The sequence below is a fragment of the Lutra lutra genome, chromosome 18 (assembly GCF_902655055.1).
Source record: "Lutra lutra chromosome 18, mLutLut1.2, whole genome shotgun sequence".
NCBI lineage: Eukaryota > Metazoa > Chordata > Mammalia > Carnivora > Mustelidae > Lutra > Lutra lutra.
The window spans coordinates 11,147,116-11,166,104 of NC_062295.1; the positions used below are offsets into that span (position 1 = coordinate 11,147,116).

The 18,989-nt window shown below is 44.2% G+C and overlaps 1 long non-coding RNA gene across 1 annotated transcript; it reads left to right on the plus strand.

The window, feature by feature from the left end:
* The first annotated feature begins 2,093 nt into the window (after positions 1 to 2,093).
* LOC125090474 (uncharacterized) lies at positions 2,094 to 11,247 on the plus strand. Its single transcript, XR_007124344.1, has 3 exons — positions 2,094 to 2,312; positions 9,613 to 9,680; positions 11,135 to 11,247. It is a non-coding gene; the product is annotated as an uncharacterized LOC125090474 (long non-coding RNA).
* Positions 11,248 to 18,989: the final 7,742 nt, after the last annotated feature.

Here is an 18,989-nt window from a genome sequence, read left to right on the forward strand (position 1 = left end):
TTCTAAAAGATAAGGGCTCGTCTTTTAACATCGTACCTGAAAGGTCAAGAGTAACATCCCAATAGTCCCAAATTCAGTCGCCATTCAAATTTTGGCATGTCTAAAAAAATTTGATACATCCTTACAAATGTTTTCTTGACCCGATACAATTAAGGTCTGCACAACCCTTTTAAGTCTCTCTTCTCCTTTCTTACATCGATTCTAGTTGTATCTCTTTTAGCGCTAAGTTGGATTTTCCTAAAAAAACTGAATCTAACCTGTCCGAAGTTTTTATATTACAGTCTGAGGAACTGCTGCTAAGGGGACGGTAATGTCAAAATTATCTTGATCCAAACTGATGGTCACCTGGCCGTGATCGGTTGAACAAATAAGTAGTGTTGCGTAAAGTTATCAACCACTTCCTTGCAAGGTTTTGGGCATTTGAAGAGGAAAAATTCATCTGCTGTGCCAGCTGTGGCCGCCCCCCCAGGAATTTGTCCAAGTATTCAGGGATACATCAGAGATGCCTGATGAGGGGCTCCATGGCTCCATTATTGATAAGAGGACACTGAAAAACAACCAAAACGCACAGCATTCGTTGCAACGCTGGCTCATTAACTGGCTCATTCGATACAAAACTGGTGGAATATTACACGATGAGCAAAAATCGTCGTTTTTAATATTCCAATTGTAAGTCAGTGCTCTTGACAAAATATTAAGTGACAAGAAACAAACTCCAAAGCCACATACATGTATGATCATACCTGATGAAAAGCAACAAAACATTGCATCATTACCTCCAACATGGGATCATATGGCTTTAACTTAAATACTTACTCTTTGGGGAGCTTTACAAATTTTCTTTAATGTGCATGCTTTACTTTTAAATCAGAACAGCAATGATATTGATAGTTTTATAAAGATTTCCAGGTCTTCGGTTGTCATTTCTAGCTCTTCCCCCCATCCCCCAACCCTTGCTTCCTGCCTCTGTCTTGTAAATTTAGCAGGCATTAGATCATCCCAGTAATTTTGCTCAGGACCCAAAGGCCACCATCCCCAGCCCTGGAGGGCAGCAGCATTGTCATGCCTTCACAAACCCAAAACAAATGGGACTTAAGGGCAATGACTCAACAATTTGTCCCATTTGCAGAAATGGGACGCCATTTCCCACCATGTGCTCTCCTTCCTTGGACCCTGACACTCTGTAGGCAAAAACCACAGCACGGGCTTGCAGGTGATCATGCGGGAAAACTAGAAACTGTAGAGGTCCAGTGGTGGGTTGGGGGGTTACATAAATGACCGCCAGTAAGGAAGCAGCCGTTAGGAATCCTGTTGTGGAAACTGGTGAACAGCAAGGAAGGGGGCTCTCCATGCTTGTGGCTTCATGATGCTTATGCGCTCACCCCGTATCTGTCCACATCTCCTCCCTCACAGAGTGGTGGGCCTGCTCGAGTTCCTGGAGCAAGCCAGGTATGCTGTGGACTCTGAGTTTTGCACTGGCCATTCCTTCTGCATGGTTCACTCTTCCCTCCTCGCCTTCTCACTCGAGAGACATCCCATCCAAGATGTCACCTTCCCCGGAACATAGAGGTACCCATCATATCCCGCTTCCTGCCTTTCTGTTTTCTCTCTACTGTTCAATATCGAACAGGTAACATAGTTTAGTTATTTGTCTGTTTGATATCCACCAACCCCCGCCCCACTTGGAAGGCAAGATGCTTGAGGACAAGGCTTTTTGCCGTTGCTGCACACCCGGGACCCAGAGCAGCTCCAGCAGCTCTGGAAGGCGGAGTGATGGACAAATGAGCGACTTTACTTTCTTTCATTGTGAATCTGTGTTTCTTTAATCTCTTATGATGAACAAACACAACTCCCATAGCAAAGCGCCTGGTGAGCTGTTCTCAAGATAATGCAGTAAGATAATCGTAAGCAGTTACGTCGGCTAGAGAGGCACAGGAAACTCCTTAGAGAAGTTTGTCTTGGTGTCTCCCCTGAGCTCCTAGGGGGGCAGGTTTGGGGTTCACAGGCACCCACCACCCTGCAGGGAGGAGTCATGAGATCCCTGTAGCCCGGCAAGTGCTGTCCCTTCTGACACCCTTGACCCAGAAGCTCGGGGGAGCATGGTCAAGGGGACCATGAGTGGGGAAGGAGATGAAGAGTGACCCCCTCCTGAGATGATGATGACGATGGTGCTGCTGCTGATGGGTCTTGCCAGATCCTCCAGAATGCACTGAGACTCTGATTTTGCAGAAGCGGACACCAAGGCTGCAGAGGAGATGCTCGTCATAAGGGACCTCTGAACCACAACCGGGCCTTGACACCACACCCAGGAGGTAGGTGGGGAAGGAGTGGTGTAAGCCCAGCCCTAGAAATGATCCCTGAGCTGAGGAAAGTCTCCAGGGTAGTGGGGTGGAAGCCCACGCAGCAGGCCGAGCAGGACCCCTAGCGGTGAACAAACAGTGCACCTACCTGGGTGGGCTAGTGCCCAAATCACTAATTCATTCTCTCCTTACCTGCATTTGGAAATCAAAGTTCCAACCGAGTAGCCTCCCTCTGGGGCTCATGTGTAATCTGGGGAGGGCTTGCAGGTCTCAAGAGGGAAGACATTGGACCTGCTGTCCGTACAAGTATAAGGTGTGGTTAATTTAAGAAGACAAATTTTAATGAAAATGTGATTAAATACATTTAATAAAGTTTAATTACATAGAAATGTTAATTAAAGATGAAAAGTGGAGGGATGTATTTTATTCCTATCTGGGGACTAAAGTGCTCCCCAGATAGGGGAGTTACTCATTCTGTCCATACATTTTAAATTAATTAATGACCTAGGAGGTAAATACATAATATATAAGTCTTATATGCAGTAGATAAATAAATGAATAGGTGAGTAGACAAACAAGTAAATAAATACGTTGTTTCAAAAGAGAGGGAGAAAGAGAGAAACGGGCCGTCGAGTCTCGGCAGGATATGCACACAGGCTCTTGATTAACGCGAGTTCAGCTTCGTGGAATGTCATGCCCGAGTTCCCATCATGAAGAAGAGGTCTGCATCCAGCCTGTAGCAAGGAGACAAACCTCTCTTTCAGAGCTGCTGATCTGGCAGCATCCTTAACCCTCCCTGGGTGGAGGTTTATTATCCTTTTAGTTATTCTTTTAGTCATTCTGCTATTAGGAGGGCACGAAACATTTCATTTTTATGTTGCCTCCTCATATCTTCTAGTTGGAAAACAGTTACAAAACAAGAGCCTAAGATCCAGGGACCCACCACCTGTTGGTTCCATCTCCTGCGGTGTTCATGGGAGGCCGCCATTTCTGAATGTGGCTGTGTTGAATGCCTTAAAGATAACTTTGGATCACATTCTCTGCAAAAGGTTTTAAGTGCAGCCCCAAATCTGTTAAATGAAAGCACTGAGTTTATATTTACGGCCTACTTAACAAAGCCAACACAGGGTTAGGTATAAATGCTTATGCAGAAACAGAGTTGGAATGGGGCACGTTGGGAGAAAACGGTGCAAGGGGAAAGGGTGTATTAGTCATGGTTCTCCAGAGACATAGAACCAAGAGAAGATGATGAATAGATAGATAGATAGGATGGATGTATGGATGGATAGTTAGTTAGTTAGTTAGTTAGTTCTTAGAAACAATTGGCTCATGTGCTTAGGGAGGTTGACAAGTCCCAAGATCTACAGGTGGCACTCTGGAGATCTAGGAGACCTGAAGGTATGTGATCTAATCCGAAAGCTGGCAGGCTTAGGACACCAGAAGAGCCAATGTTTCAATTCAACTGTGAAACCAGGAAGCAGCTGATGTCCCAGCTAGCTCCAAGGCAGTCAGGCAGGAGGAGTTCCCTCTTACTCTGGGATGGATCAGTGTTTTTCTTCTATTCAGCCCTTCAACTGATTAGATGAGGCCCACCCACATTCCACAGGGCAACACACTTTACTCAGTCTACTGATTTAAATGTTAACCTCGTCCAAAAACACCCTCAAAGACATACCCGGAATGATGTTTGACCAGATATCTGGGAAGTCTATGGCCCAGTCAAGTTGACACATAAAATTAACCATCACAAGGCATTTAGCAGGATTACACAGGGAATGGGGTGACATCCATTAACTGGATTCATGGGAAAATTATGTTCAGTTTAGTACCCAATTGTGAAATTATTCGTCCCTTCAACTGAATGAATGTTAATTAGCCATAAATGCAAGGCACATGAAAGGATGGTCAACATCATTAGTCATCATCCATTAGAGTGGCTGAAGTTAAAAGGACTGACCACACTAGGACCTGGTGAGGACACCAAGGAACTGAGGCTCATGGATATACAAAAATGGGGTAGCCGCTCTGGAAAACAGCTTGGCAATTCCTGTAAGCATTCACTTACTTTATGATTCAGCATTTCCACTCCTATTTCCACAAAAGTAAATGAAACCATATGTCCGCAAAAAGTCTTGTAAAAGAATGTTAATTGCAGCTTTGTTCATAGAGTTAAAAACTGGAAACAATCCAAATGTTCATCAATACAAGAATGGATAAACACAGAATATTCATGCGATGGAACACGGCTGAGCAATAAAAAGGAAGGAACTTCTAATCCACGGAACAACAAAGATAAATCTGACAGACGTAAATAAGACCAAGCCAAAGAAGTTCAAGAATATATGAAACTAGGGGTGCCTGGGTGGCTCAGTGGTTTGGGCCTCTGCCTTCTGTTCAGGTCATGATCCCAGGGTCCTGGGGTCGAGCCCCACATCGGGCTCTCTGCTCAGCAGGGAGCCTGCTTCCCCTCCCCCTCTGCCTGCCTCTCTGCCTACTTGTGATCTCTCTGTCAAATAAATAAATAAAATCTTTTTTTAAAAAAAGAATATACGAAACTAATCTATAAAGGTAGAAGGCAGATTGACAGTTGCCTTTGAAGGGGAGGGAGGATAACCAGAAATGGGTATCAGGGATCTTTCTGGAGTGCTGACAATGCTCCGTATCTTGATAGGGGATTGGATGGTATAGCCATAAACGTTTGCTAAACTCATTTACTCTTAAAATCTGTGCATTTTACTTTATAATTAGGAGAGTAATTAAACATCTTACCAGTAAAATTTTGCAAAAGTGCAAGTCCCAAGACTGGTATGAGACCAACCTTTAGAGGTGAGTGGAACAAAAACCTTGAGATTTTCTTTGGCAAAGACAGTAGGTACTTTGCAGAATGAATTGGAGGGAAGCCGGGTCTCTGGGAATACAGCAGACAAAATCCTTGTCATTAAAATAAGAACTTTGCTGAATCCGAGACTGAAAATAAAGGTCCAGAAACAAAGAACCCCCTAGCACTATATCCTGGTACCGGTAAGGAAGTCCAAGGACAGTGACAGAAGTACGAACAGAATCAGGATCAGTAGAACGTATTGGACACAAGGAGAGCAAGCTCCAAGCCGAGAGTGAACGGTATTCCTTAAGCCATATCAAACTAATTGTTTTGGTAATCCCTCAAACTTCCTTTCATGATTGTTGTAAATATTTGACTTGAGCTAAATCTACAGCAAACTATCGAGTTCTCATTCCCTCGGTGGATTCGTTCTTTCTCAGCTAATTTCAATGTTGTCTTCATGAAGTCTGGAGTGGAACAGAAATTAATAGCTAACAGTCACTGAGAACTTAATAGGTACCAAGCACTGTGCTAAGCACTCCACATGCATTAATTCTTTTAATCTTGCCCCACCCGTGAAGCAGATATCAACTACAGAATCCCTGTCTTACCAATGAAGAATCTGAGGTTCAATGGGGTAAAAACTTTCCTAAAGTTAATGAGCTAGCAAAGGAGAGGCAAGATTCAAACCCAAGCCCTTGGACCTCAGAGACCGCTAATAGCTGGGCTCTATTGCCTCCTTCCAGAAATGTTTCAAAATGCATGGGTGCTACCCAACCATCGTAGAATCTAGGAGACTCCTGGAATCCTTTACACTACATAAGAATGTCCGAGAAGCCCACAGAAAGGAGCTGTGACCAGCCAGGGCCAAGAAAGATATCCATACTACCCAATGGCCCATTCATGCATTCATCATTCACAATATTTATAAGCCTACTGTGGGTTAGGCATTGCTTGCCACTGGAAAAAAAAAAAAAAACTGAGCGCCAAAGGCTATTCTACTACATTTGGTAACACCCCACTCTAAAGTAAAGTACATTCATAGACGACAAAGCAGAAAACTGCAACCTGATGGCCAATACCCCTTTAAGAAGTCTAGAAACTCCAATGTGGAGTCTGTGTAGCATCCACTAGGAATCTGTAAAGCAGCAGCCACAGGCAATCTGGTATGAGGCTGAATAACTTATACCTGCTCAAGAGGCTGTTTCTGCTTCCTGAACAGTTTATCAGGCCCTATGATTATTTTGTAATGTAGAAATTGATCATTAATCAATGTTGCCTGAGCAACACACTTAGAATAATAAATCAAGAGAGGCTCCTCAGCAACAAAGCTCTGGGAAATTGCTGGCATATTAGCATTGACTGATTGCTGAGACATTGTTCTCTTGGGCTAAGGTGAGGGGGTGCGGGATGGATGACAACAGGATGCACAAACAGATACTACAGGATGAGCAGAATTGATGAGACGGCACAAGGAATGTAAAATACATGCCCAAAGAATGACAGTGTCACATACTGAAGCAGAAAAAGCCGGCTTGAGCTGAGGCTCTGCCCACATCAGCTCTGTGCATCTCATTGCCCTCTGCAGGCTGAGTTCCCTCACCCTTACAGATGAGCTCATCTTTATGGTGGGGGCGAGATCATGCCTGCAATGCTGAACCCCAGAAGTTAATTGTTAAGCAGAGATGAAATTGTCGTGTCAAGAGTGAAAGCCCAAAAATGGAGGTGTTCCGGTTTGGAGGGGCTCTTCTCTACTCAAAATATTGACCTGATCAAAAACTATGAGCAGGGCGCCTGTGTGGCTGAGTCTGTTAAGTGTCTGACTCTTGATATGGGCCCAGGTCATGATCTCAGGGTCATGGGATCGAGCCCCAGGTTGCTCTCCATGCTGACCATGGAGCCTGCTGAAGATTCTCTCTCTCCCCCTCCCTCTGCCCCTCTTCCCCCCACTCATGAAGGTATATGCTCTCTCTCTCTCTAAAAAGAAAACAACAACAACAAAAACTATGAGCTAAGATGTATCAAAATACCAGGTTCCTTAATGGTAGTTGGACCTGATCTCTTTGCTTACTTCCAACATTTCTGTCTCTTCTTGCCTTTGCTTAAGCAGAACAGTTAAAAAAAAAAAATAGAATAAGAGGGGCACCTGGGTGGCTCAATGGGTTAAAGCCTCTTCCTTCGGCTTGGGTCATGATCCCGGGGTCCTGGAATCTAGCCCCACGTCGGGCTCTCTGCTTGGTGGAGAACCTGCTTCCCCCCAGCACTCTCTCTCTCAGCAAAAAATAGAAGAGATAACAAGAGGAAGGGGAGAGGGAAAACACACTTTCCCTGCAGGTAGAGAGCATACACAAAAAGGAATATCTTGGGGCGCCTGGGTGGCTCAGTGGGTTAAAGCCTCTGCCTTCAGCTCAGGTCATGATCTCAGGGTCCTGGGATCGAGCCCCACATTGGGCTCTCTGCTCAGCAGGGAGTCTGCTTCCCTTCCTCTCTCTCTGCCTGCCTCTCTGCCTACTTGTGATCTCTGTCTGTCAAATAAATAAATAAAATCTTAAAAAAAAAAAAAGGAACATCTTCACCATTCCCAGTAACCAGATAAGCTACTTCCCCACCCACAGTTTTTGTGCGGTCTCTCTTCCCGTCTTATAGAAAACTGCCTTCTTGCTCTCATGGTCAGGGGAGAGAGCGCTCTGCTGTCTCTTTTTCTTTTTATAAGGGCACCGGCCCTATGGACCCTTATGATCTCATTTAACTTTCATCCCTCTTTACAGGCCCTGTATTGAAATATCACATTGTGGGGGTTAAGACCTCAACCTATGAATTTGGAGGGGACACAGTTCAGTCTATAGCGATGCCTAAGATATAAGACTTCAGTGCCCAGGGAACCCCCCACCCCCTCCTCAGGAAAGAACACAGCTGGGGTCTTACTCTGCTAATTCAAGCCACAATCGTTTTATTGTTCATCATCATCAATGATGTGCCAGAAGCTGTAACATTCATCCATTCAAAATGCAAAGGTGTAGGGAAGATCAAGATCTCTGGGGCTAGAGTGAAGGAAGAAGAAGGGAAACATGATAGAAGAGGGTAGAGAGGAGGTGGAGGTAGACTGTGTAGGCCTAGATGAGCACAGGAAGAACTTTAGTTTGGGGAATGAAAATGCTAGGCCACAGGTCTTGGACATTTGCATTTAGAAAGGAGGGGAGGGGAAGCTGTATTTATTGTATGCCTATTGTCCTTGTGAGTTCAGGCTGTTGTAACCAAAATCCCATAAACTGAGTAACTTAAGCAACAAACATTTATTTTTCCAGAGTTCTGGAGACTAGGGAGCCCACTACGGAGGCTCAGGCAGATTTGGCGTTCAGTAAGGCCCCACCTCCTGATTCATATACAGCCATCTTCTTGCTGTGTCCTTACATGATGGGAAAAGGCAAGAAAGCTCTCTGGGGTCTCTTTTATAAGGACATTAATTCCATTTATGAGGGCACCCCTCTCGTGACCTAATCCCAAAGGCCCCACCTCCATATACTGTCACTCTGAAGGTTAGCATTTCAACATATGGGCTTTTGATGGGAAAACAGGACATAAACATTCTGCTTATAGCACTTATTATAGGTCAGGAACTGTATACTAGGTACTCACCCTATGTTGATCTACATTTAAATATGCATAATATTTGCTGAGTGATAAACATAATCTGCAATTCTAGAAATCAAGACCTATTTTATATTCCAAATCAGCACTAAGGTGCGAGAGGAAGAGGTATGTATTTAAACCTCTGTGACCTTTCCTTGGTTCAAGATGGAATAAATGCATGATTTCACATGGGCAATGTGGAGGTCATATAAACAGCCTATTAAACTCAATCATACACATAATAACCTGTTTTCTATTCCACCTAGGAGGTTAAATATCCAACTTTTAATTTCCAAATGGTCTTATGCAATCATTGCAATTACCATCCTATTCAACTGTAGAGGTAATTTAAACTGTGGGTTGCATGTCCATCACACAACCTATTTGTAATATGCGATTCTAGCTTGGATTCCAAGGATAAATATTACCTTCCAAACAAATACAAGTTGAAGGTAATTCACAAATAATAGCTTGCAAAGGAAATAAACTATATGCAGATGGCATGATTAAGAGAATTAACTGAAGAAATACTGGAATAAATAAAAGAATTCAGTAAGATGGCTGGATACAAGATAAATATACAGAAATCAATAGCTCTCCCACAAATCAATAATGTAAAAAGATCCCAAAATTTTATATACAGGCCTTTACAAAAATAGGTCTGTCTTTTATATAAAAGTAGTACAAAACTGCTGTTTAAATACAAAAAGAATGACTTGTGTGAATATGAACAAAAAAATAATCAGCTTTATTTGTAAATGTGATGTTCAAACACTGGGATAAGTGTTTTACAGATATCATTTGCCTAAAATGATTTTTGCACACCTTGTAACGTAGGTATTGTTTTTCCGTGATATACAGATGTGGAAACTAAACCTCAGAGGAGTAATTTTCCCATGATGAGAAAGTCAGCATGAGATCTTCAAAAGGTAAGATCTGGGGAAGGGAGGTAGGGAGAGTGTGGTTGGGTTATGGACATTGGGGAGGGTATGTGCTATGGTGAGTGCTGTGAAGTGTGTAAACCTGGTGATTCACAGTCCTGTACCCCTGGGGCTAATAATACATTATGTTAATAAAAAAAAATTTTTTCCAAAAGGTAAGATCTGATTGTACAACTGCCCTATTGAAAACCCTTGTCTGACTTTTGTTCTTAAAATGAAAACAAATCCTTGAAAAATTTTGCCTGAAGGTCACTGCTACCTCTCTAGGCTTTTCAAGCTACTTTTCCCTCCAGCTCTGTGCACTGGAGATTAACCCAGACTATCCTGACCCATCAAAGATAGGCAGAGCCATGTAGTTGAAGTAGAACATTTTCCCAAGTTAGTTTTTAGAAGAAATACATTTCAAAGCTTAGCTGGCAAGGGGCGAAAAAAATAACCCAAGGTGAAAATAGATTCTTCCCAAACAAAAAGGAAGAGAAGTTACGTGTGTTTTCACGAAGCTGAAAAAAAAAAACAACAAATAGGGAAGAAAATATGGACCATCCTCTCCTTCTCTTGTGAATATCCATGTAAAAATCTAAATAAAAAACCAACAAACAGAGCCCAAAAGCACTCATGTTCCATGACCAAGTGGGGATTCTCTCAGGAATGCAAGGATTCCTGTAAGTACGCTCCCTATTAATATAATACACATGTTAATAGAGCAAAAGAGATTATCATCTGTATAGATAATAAAAGACATTGATGGGGTACCTGGGTGGTTCAGCCGGTTGAGCATCCGACTCACTTCCGCTCAGGTTGTGATCTCAGGGTCGCGAGATTGAAGCCCATTCCAGGCTCTGTGCTGGGCATAGATCCTGCTTAAGATTCTCTCTCTCCCTCTCCCTTCACCCCTCCCCTTGCTCGTGCTTGCTCTCTCTTTCTCTCTCAAATAAATAAATAAATCTTTAAAAATGAAATACAATGGCAAGCTACACATTGTCAACAGAGCTAAATTTCACAACCAGGTTAATATGGCAAAAGTCAGAGAAAACAGGTGCAAAATCTGGATTTGGAAACCAGCAGGGGAGAACGTAAGCTACCTGAGAATGTGCAGACATTTTGAGGCGGGCTTTGGATTCTGAGGGGGAAACTGAATGGGGGTTCAAGCTGATGTACTCTGAATCCTGAGGCGGCCAAGAGAACCCAGCTGATGCTTGAGTAGGATACATAATAAAAGCATTGAAAAAGTGTGATAGCAGAGATACCTGCCAAGGGCCAAGGAACAGTATTAAAGAAGGTCCAAGGCTGTTGGGAGAGGATTCACAGACAGACAGCAAGGCAAAGGCATTCTGGGCTGAGCCAAAAACACGGAGGCCCAAAAGATAGAGTGTTCTAGGGAGTGTCAAGAGAAATGACAGGGGTTAGCCCTGCTGGTGCCAAGCAAAAGTGTATATCTCCAGCCTTCCAGTCCAACTCAGAAGTGGCCCAGAGGGACAGTGGTGAAGAAGAATCCTCCAGGAGTCAGAACTCGGGCAGTACACCCTTGGCCAAGGGAGAATTAGAAGCCTGGAGCTGCACCAATATACAGGTAGTTGCCAATCATGGCTGGGTGGGGAGCTTCTTAGAAAGAGCAGACCTGTGAGGCTGGTGACCAGGAGACCTGTAGGAAGTACGTAAGGAGGGACACTTTGGAGTAGGCTCAGAGTGATCCTGTGAGACATAAATCCTAGGGAGAGAGGGTTCCCGGTAACCTGATGGGCAAGATGGCGTGCTCTCTGGCTGTCCTTCAGCCCTTTCCCCCCCACCCCTGTGCTTGCTCAGTGGATCCATGTGCAAACTGACCGGGGTGGAGGCCACCCGTGAGTTCAACAATGTGGACTTCTCCCCACCAGTGTTAACCAGGTGCTCAATCTGCCAACTGTGGAGACCAGCACGGAAGCTCAGCAGGGACCCATTCCCTTCAGGGAACAGCCAACCACCACATGGCAGGACAGAGAACTAGAGCCCCTCCATGGCGGGTGGGGCAGAGATACAGCCTCCCTGGAACAGATACATGCTCTGCACGTGGGTATTGTCCCTCTCCATAGTGTTTCTGCAGCCACGCCCAAGCATGGGTTCATAGCCTACCCTATTCAAGGTCATGCCATTTCCCCCATGTTGATTGCTCCTGATCAAGAAATATGTATGCCTCGCCACAAAAGAGATGCCTCCTTGGGCTCATGCCTGTGGAATTCACTGGTGGGTCACGCACCCCTCATGTATGAGCAGTTGGCCTCATGGAATGGAGAAATGGCCTGCAGAGGGCTTAGTTACAAAGCCATTGCGGAGGCAACAGCCAGAAAGGATGGAGTTCTGTCTATGGAATGCAATATATGCTTGGATTGAGCAACCAAATCGTGGTGCTGTTTCTTCCCCTGGGAACTGGAATCAAGGGGTGAAGGTAGGAATATCTCTTCTCACTCTCACATCCACGTGCAGGATTTTTGCTCCCCGTCTTAGCAACTTTGAGCTCTGCTGCTTTGGAAATCATAGTTCCAAGGGGACAAAGCTTCCATCAGGGGACACAACAGTAATTCATGGAGTTAGAAAATAGGAGTACTATCTGGACATTTTGGATTTCTTATGCCACTGAACTAACAAGAAAAGCAAAGAAGGAAGCATCTCTACTGGCAGAGAAGACTGGTCCCAATCACGAAGAGGACGTGGGGTTGTTGCCATATCGTAACTGTAGAAGGACTTGTGTGCACCAGAAATTCTCTGGAGTTTCTCTCAACACTTCCTTAACAGCATGATTAAACATAGGGGTTGACCTTTCCAACCCTTCGGAAATAAAAGTTTGAATTTTACCACCTGGTAAAGAACAGAAACAGCTGAGCTCTTGATTGAGGACAAAGGAATTAAGAGATGAGGAGGAGGAGGAGGAGGAGGAATGCAGAGTCACAGCTTCACTATCATGGCCAGTTACAGACGCAAGAACTATAGAACGATGCAGATCTTCCTTGCTTGGTGTGTGTGTGTCTGTGTGCGTGTGTGTGTGTGCGAGCACACACACACATGTGCACACACACCTGTATACTCTCTTCTCTTCTTCCCTAATTTCTTCTACAAATCTTGGTAGGGCAGTTAACTTGACAAGTCAGTCACTAAGTAACAGATTATTCTGATGAGACTCTGACTTGTTTTGGAGAGTAAGTAATACTGCCCAGAAATGGACATAATGACCCTTGTGACTTTGAGTCTCCTCATTTTGGGGAGCATCTGTTGTTAGGAGAAAGCATCAAATTGTCTGTTGTTGGTGGAAGTTCAAATCCATGAAGAAGGTGTGGATGAATACTGAGTAGCCAAAGAGTGGCTTGTGCTAGCTTTTTAGCGGTTGTATTTCAACTCCAAGCCCCTGTTTCCGTACTGTGCTTTGTGATGCGGGGCCCAGGACCTTGCAAGCACGTTTCTCCTTTGCTGCTACTCCTGCTTGGCCTCTGCCACTTTGGGGACCAAGAGGCTGGGGAGCAAGAGGAGACACGCTCCTTCCTGTTGCCACTTCTGATCCCATCAGCTCATCACCCCAGCAAGCTTTTTGGCCCCAGCCATGGTAGTTTATCCTAAAGTAAATTCCAGCTGATTATGGTTTGTAGGTTTTTCAACACTTCCAGAAGCAGCCTCCTGTGTCCCCTCAGTGATACCAACACTAGCACCAAGTCATTCCTTTCTTTGGAGGTCTGAAGGTTCAATTCTGTAGGACCTCTTCTCCAAACTTCTAGGTTTAATAATTCTAAGATTTTTCCCTTTGTTCCTTCAGCCCTCGAAGTAGAGAGTTCTGGCAGGTACTCCTTCCAAGATATCTTCCTGTACTCTTCTTCCTTTTCAGGGCCTCATTTTGCATTAGTCCTTTATATAATAATAGAATTACAGGTGGGTAAACTTTCCATAAAGAGTTTGGTAGTAAATGTTTTCAGTTTGTGGGTCATATGGCTTCTGTTGTAACTAATCTCCCCTCTTGCTATCTTCTTTTTTTTTTTTTTTAAGATTTTATTTATTCATTTGACAGGCAGAGATCACAAGTAGGCAGAAAGGCAGGCAGAGAGAGGGGGGAAGTAGGCTTCCCGCTGGGCAGAGAGCCCGATGTGGGGCCCGATCCCAGGATCCTGGGACCATGACCCGAGCCGAAGGCAGAGGCTTTAACCCACCGAGCCACCCAGGCACCCCCATCCTCTTGCTATCTTTTGGCCTGAAAGCAGCCATACACTAAACACTTGAATGTATGGGTGTTGCTATATCCCAATAAAACTTTATTTGCAAAAGCAGGCAATGGACAGGATTTGACCCACCCATCTTAAATTATTCTGTACAAGTAACTAGTGTATTTCTCTTTCTCCTTCCTGGACCCAGATTGACACAGTGGGCATGAGTCTTAAAGCCTATCACATTCCAGTGAAACATTCTGAGAAGGGTTCTGATCCTGTGTCAGAACAATCAGAGGCAATGACATGATTGAGAAAGAGTTCTTACTGCTGCCTAAGAAATGATGTTCTTACCCTCTGGATTCAGAGCTAAAAAATAAGTTTTCATGGAGCTACTAATAGTCACTCTAGCCCCAAGAGGGGAGAGGCTACCTGAGAATGAAGTCAATACAGAGAAAAGTTCATTGGGGAATATAGAGCCTTATTCGGATGAGATCATTAAACCCCTAGATCCAGCAGTGCCTGAAGCCCATAGCTGAAGTTTAAGAGTCATAGATTACCTTTTGTCTTAAACATTTTGACTTCAATTTCTGTAACTTGCAGCTCAAGGAATTTTGGCAAATATAGAGGCACAAATAGGAAAACACAACAGGTCCAGAATCTCTTAGATTACCATCATTCATTCATTCATTCATTTAACAAACACATGTGAAGTGCTTAAGTTTGTCAAGCACTCTGTAGAGGCAAAATATACAGCCCCAGTCTTCAGCAATTAGTGGATCATTTTAGAAAATTATTGTTAAGCCTTCCAACATGATGCATTTTTACAACAAAGGCGATTAATCAAATCCTGATGCTTAACTTAAAAAAAAGAAAGAAAAAGCATTTGAAGGAAAGCTTGTACTCTTAGATACCCTAGCCCAATAATTATTACAAATTACAAATGAGGTCAGTCTGAACTCATGCGTTTAAGAAATCAAAGCTTTCTGGGGCGCCTGGGTGGCTCAGTGGGTTAAGCCGCTGCCTTCGGCTCAGGTCATGATCCCAGGTCCTGGGTTCGAGCCCCACATCGGGCTTTCTGCTCAGCAGGGAGCCTGCTTCCTCCTCTCTCTCTGTCTGCCTCTCTGCCTACTTGTGATTTCTCTCTGTCAAATAAATAAATAAAATCTTAAAAAAAAAAAAAAGAAAGCTTTCTTTATTTCCTATAACTCCAGTTAATTTCTAGTTTAAGCCTCATTCCTTTTACCTGAAGGTCTTAGGTTCTTCCCTACTCCTACCTCCAAGGTTATGGTAAGGTTCTACTGGTTTTTCACTCTGCCAGTTCATCAAGGAGGACAGAGGTCTATGTTCATTGACCCACATAGAATACACATGAAGCTTACCTTGTTTCAGTCTATTATCCCCTTCAGGTCTGTGGCATACACTGCTTGTTGCTTTCCAAATATCTATCTTCCTTTCTTCCTTTGTAAAAGAATTCCATTATAAATGCTAAACTCCTCAGTCTCCCTTTCAGCTAGACACAGCTGTGTGACTAAGTTCTAGCTGGTGAGGTATAAGTAGATGTACCATAAGCGACTGCTGGGACAGATCTTTCTGAAAGGGTTGCTTTGCCTGGGAGAAGCACTCTTTCAACCTTCCTCCTGCCAAGAAAGCAGATGTGGTGGCCGGTGCCCTGGCAGCCACATTGGAATATGAGGCAACCTTGAAAAAGGAAACCATAAAGTGAGGCTAGAGGAACAAAAAGATAGAAACTCCTGATTGCTTTGTGTCACTGGCACACCAGCTCTGGACAGCTTGCCTCTGGTCTTCTCTGGGTTTGTTTAGACCACTTTGTGGACTACTTAAGCCACAAGATTAGGACACAGTGGTCTCTGTCACTCACAGGCATATGCAATTCCTGCTTCAAAATCTACTAGTTCTCTCTGCTGCTCTGCCACTTCAGAAACCTAGGAATCTGTACTAGGCCTCTTTCCTAAGTCTGGGGAAAAGGCCTTCTGTGATCAAACCCTTTCGTTATTAACAGGTTCAAGATTTTGAAGTAGGAGAGAGGAAAAGGAGATGAGAGTGCCACAAACGCAGCCCCAGGCACACACAGAGCCGACTCACTGCTTAATTGGGGGCGGAGAGAGAGGAACCAGGAGACAAAAAGAAAACAGCACACATCTCAACAGCATGATCCAACAACACACGATTCCTGAGTAGATTTTGCAAACTATTCCTCAGCCTTCCTCTGAGAGCATTAATATTTCCGTCTTTTCTTTCTTTTTTTTTCTACCCTAGCAACAATTTCTGCAAGATAACACTTCTACAAAGAGTTGTAAGTTTCCATCTAATAAATAGTGCCAATTCAGAAATTCATAATACATGAAAGCAACCCTGAAGGCCATGAAATCAGATGGATTTGGAGTAATACCATAAGCCTTGTTGCAAAGAAAAGTAGTCGTCCAGCTGATCTTTGAAGTAAAGAAAATAATGAAAGCAAGTGAACACGGTCTGAGAAAATTAGAACGGATTATCCTCCCCAAAATGGGATGATTAAATATGCGAACACAAGCAGAATTCGGCTCTCTGCTCCCAGGGCCCCTTGTGCACCATCATCTGTACTTTGGTTTAGGAAACCTGTGTTTGTGGGGGACTGTTTTAAATGATTAAGGAGCAGAGATGTGTAGGGAAACAAACAAAGCGACTCGAGTTCCTTATTTTATTGTGAATCAGGTCTGATTCACAAGTCACGCTGAGCTTTGAATCCAAGCAGGGAACAGGAAGAGAGAGCGTGCAAATAGCATAAATCATGAATAGGGGAGGGCTTCAGGTGATGAATTCTTCAGGAGTTTCGAAAACCTCGCAACACTTTCACAGATCGCCCTCGGTGGTTGTGTGTTTTTTTTGTTTCTCTTCCCCGAGACCCTTCCTAAGAAATATTTAAGAGAATGCCGGGGTCAAAGTCATCTCAGATGAGGACCGGGAGTTACCCCTTCACCAATGGCTCCAGAAAACAACCTGTAATGTAAGTGATTTGTTTTTAAGTAACTAACAATGGCTTGGTAATTTCTTACCTGGGGCCTCCGTGAATGCCAGGTCGCTGTGATACTCACATAAAGATTTACTTTGCCATTTGCGGTTCACATTCAATCAGTGAGTGGACCTGTTCAGCAAGGCTCTATTGTGCATTCCCTTTGGTGCCTTAATTCTGAAATCAGTAGTTAACCAACTGCAGGTTTTGCCTTGAGCTCATTTCAGTTTTATAGCAGCTCAATTTAAAAAAAAAAAAAAAGGTAGGAAAGGAAGAATAAAGTTTGAATCAGTAATATGGAAACCTTCTCAAGGAGAAACTATATATTAATAAGATATTAGTATTTCCAGGGGAACATACAGAACTCACACTGGTTCATCTGCCCGTCTTGTCTTTTTCAATAACTGCTTCAGCTCAGTCTAGAGTAGGAATTCGCTATTAGCATCTTTCAGATGAGGACACTAAGACCAAGACAGTCACCTAAAGCCACAAAGCCACCTCAGATGAGATGGACTGGGGGCACAAATCAGTCTCTGCCTGGTGGCAAGCACTGTGCCCTTTTTAGTCACCTAGGGTATCAGGTGCCTCTGACTGTTCTCCTTGTGCCTGGGTCGGTGGTGCTCAAAAGTGGGGAGAGAAGAAGGGATACAGGGAGGGAGGGAGGGAAAGTCATTTCAGAGCCTGATTTCATTTCTACACTTCAGAAAGAGAAGTGGAGATCTGATAGCTCTCTGATTAATTTGGTCTAGGTAAACAGCTCCAGAGGGCCTTGGCTGAATACCGTAGTTCCAAAATGTGGTCCCCGAATGTAAGACACCACCTTCGTCACAGGAGAACTTGTTAGAAATGCAGACTCTGGCTTCCGCCCAGAGCTACTGAATCTGAAACTCTGGAAGTCACATGAGTCCTCACAAGCCTACCTGGTAATTCTTTTTTTTTTTTTTTTTAAGATTTTATTTATTTATTTGACAGAGATCACAAGTAGGCAGAGAGGCAGGCAGAGAGAGAGAGGGGAAGCAGGCTTCCTGCTGAGCAGAGAGCCCGATGCAGGGCTTGAACCCAGGACCCTGGGATCATGACCTGAGCCGAAAGCAGAGGCTTTAACCCATTGAGCCACCCAGGCACCTGCTACCTGGTAATTCTAATGCGTGGGTCTGAGAACCAGACTTGGAGCGGCTTAGGAGAAATCTGGCCCTGCCTCCATAAGCTGTCTGAACTTGAACACGTCCTTTAACCCCTCTGAGGCTTAATTTCTTAAGGAGAATGAGTACTCTTCAAGATGGCCAGGACACGAGAGATGAGAGACTGTCACAGACCAGAGGAGTGAGGGGCACAGCATGGCAGCAAGCAGTGTGGTACCATGAATGGGATCCTGGGTTAGGGGGAGGACAGCTGGAGACTGAGTGTGTGTGTTCCCCTCAAATTCATGCATGGCATCTAACCCCTAACTTGATGGTATGGGGTGGGGACGAGGCTTTGGGAGGTGAGGAGATCACAAAGGGGAGGCCGCCACGAATGGGATTAGTCCCCTGATAAAAGAGATCCCGGAGAGTGGCCTCATCCCTTCCAACCAGTAAGGACACAGGGACACCATCCGTGAGCCAAGAGGCAGGCTCTCACCAGACACCAAATCTGCCAGCCCCTCGATCTTGCCTTCCAACCTCCTGAACTGTGAGAAAGAAATCTTCGTGGTTTAGGGCCCCCAATTACGGCATTTTTATTATAGCAGCCCAAATGGACCAAGACAAGGCCACTGGTGCAGCTCGTCCAATAGAGTCTGGATTTGGTCAGTTGCTTCCTTTTTGAACCGTGCACCCCAGTGAGATAAGACACTGACAAGGGGGAAAACTAGGGGATCCTAGAATCTGTGTACTCTCTTTGCAGCTTTTCTCCAAATCTGAAACTGTTCTAAAATTTAAAGTTTATTGAGAAAATAGAACGTCACCTAACTTTCAGATGTCGTGTGATGTGTGAAGGTAGTACCTAAGTGAAGGGCTCTGGGCAGCCGACACTTGGGGAAGAGCTGGGGTTGAACCAGCTTCACCCTGGACTGGGTGAAGCTCCTCTCTCCCATCGGTGCTTTTTTTTTTTTTTTTTTTTAAAGATGTTATTTATTTATTTGAT